Consider the following 1,990-nt stretch of genomic DNA (forward strand, 5'->3'; position numbering starts at 1 on the left):
AATGCTTTAGTGAACAAAGTTTTTTCAGTTACAAGCATTGAATCAACATTTATTCAATTAATATAAAAGAAAAGAAATACCTTCTGTTACAGCTTTCACAGCTTGGTGGAGTTTGTGTTTCTTCAACTTTTCAATTAATGCATCCATGTTATCTTCACAAATGAACATTTTATGTTCTAGATCCATGATCAAACTCCAGCTATCTGTATGTTTCACCTCATACATATCACTGATCTTTTGTACATCACTTGGAGTGAGCGCCATTCCCAGCTTTACAAGTCTTTGCCGATGTACTGTGAATTTTGTAATTACATTATTCCTGATGTTTTTGGCAATTTGGAATGATGGCATTTCATTTTGAATTTCTTGTTCCAGACCAAATTGCTTTGTTGCCTTAATAGTATCATAGAGGAGAGTGAGGTCTGTTGGACTCAAACTTCCAGATGTTATCAGCATATTCATTAAGGTTATTGTCTTAGAAGAAATATGTAATGCAAAAGTATTTTCTACATGGTCCTTGAATAATACTTTCAGCATATTGATGGGTATGTGTTCATCGTACCAATTTGACACAAACAACTTAAAATCTGCAAAGGTTGCTTCTATAAAGTAAATAAAAATAAAATAATTATTATTAATATTACAACTTCTGGAAACAAGAAAAAGTATTGTAGAATATCTTGATTCTAAAAGGAGGATGACAGAATATTGAAATGTCTTTTTAGTTTATTACTTTTACTTGTTTCCATGTTCATTGTCATTTGTACAGCTATAGTGCTTCAGTCTTTTTCATTCATTCATTCCTGAAATAAACAAGAATACTCAATCATGATTTGTCTTTAGTCTTTATGTGAATTTAAAACTTACTGTAAACTTCTCATAATTAGTTATAACTGCCAGTTAAAGTATTGAAATAAAAGAATTTTAATACAGTAGCTTTAGTCAGAAATCAAACTACAGTAATCCACTAACCCAGTTTTGGCATTAAAAGTGCTAGAAAAAAAACATTGCTCACCGCATGTACCAGTATAGTAATATTCCTGATTATGGTAGCAGGTAAGGTGAGATTTGTTTTAAAAATTGTTTCGCGAACTTAATAAAAATTATTAAAATTCATCAGAGGAGGGCAGAAAAAAAATTTTTAAATTATATTTTGTTATATTTTATATTTAACAATTTTATAGTGAATGTAAACAGTGTAGTATGATGGTTAAATGCTTTCAATTTATATAATTAAGAAGAAATATACATATCATATTTTTGAAGATTTTAAGGCAGAGGCGGGTGTACTAAAAATAAAGAAAACTTCTTTTTTCTATGAAATTTCCATTTTTGTGCCGATGGTAACTGGCCAAAAACAGAATTTTGTTTTTATTTGAAGTCTTTGAATGCTAAACTGATCTTCAGTACCTAAACTTTTGTTAACATATCTAATTTTTATACTCCAGTATAGTGATACCCATCGAAATTGACTTCCATGAGACAATTGACAATAAAATATTTAAAATATACAAATATCATGAATTTGCAGGATATCAGTTATTTTCGGGAGATTCTTCCTTGCTTGCGGGAGTGCACAAGGTCTTCTTGATTTTTTTGTAAGTCTCGGGAGCCCTGATAACCTCTTAAGGCATTTTGGGCGATCCAATTTTTCTTTCTTTTTTTTTAAACTTTCCAAAAAAGGGGGGAGGGAGAGGGCCGGGCCACCCCGCCCCCTCCCAAATTCGCCCCTGCTCTAATCATTCTCTGAAGCTTAGTCGGCCAAATGCTGCCATAACAGAATATTCTAAAGCATTAAATATTGAATACTTTTTCCTCTTTAACTGTCATTTTAGGAAGAAAGTCAAATTACTCTTTAAATTTGAACATGAGCCAATAAAATTTTTTTTTATAATGTTAAAGCAGGTACTTAGAAAATATGCCTACTGGTGAAGAATGTGGTAAAAAAAAGGTTATACAATACATGCTAAAATGTTGTGATGAATGTAGT

General features: G+C 31.0%; 1 long non-coding RNA gene across 1 annotated transcript in view; it reads right to left on the reverse strand.

Annotated features, from left to right (window-relative positions):
* Nucleotides 1–327: 327 nt before the first annotated feature.
* LOC117120315 overlaps nt 328–1,990 on the reverse strand; it is an 8,743-nt gene continuing 7,080 nt past the window's right edge. The window contains exons 2-3 of the long non-coding RNA XR_004447322.1: nt 734–803; nt 328–602 (exon numbers count right to left, since the gene is read on the reverse strand). This is a non-coding gene — a long non-coding RNA (uncharacterized LOC117120315). The remainder of the gene's footprint in view (nt 603–733; nt 804–1,990) is intronic.

The sequence above is a fragment of the Anneissia japonica genome, unplaced genomic scaffold, assembly GCF_011630105.1.
Source record: "Anneissia japonica isolate Jap-2015-1 unplaced genomic scaffold, ASM1163010v1 scaffold287808_len173961_cov137, whole genome shotgun sequence".
NCBI classification, from domain to species: domain Eukaryota; kingdom Metazoa; phylum Echinodermata; class Crinoidea; order Comatulida; family Comatulidae; genus Anneissia; species Anneissia japonica.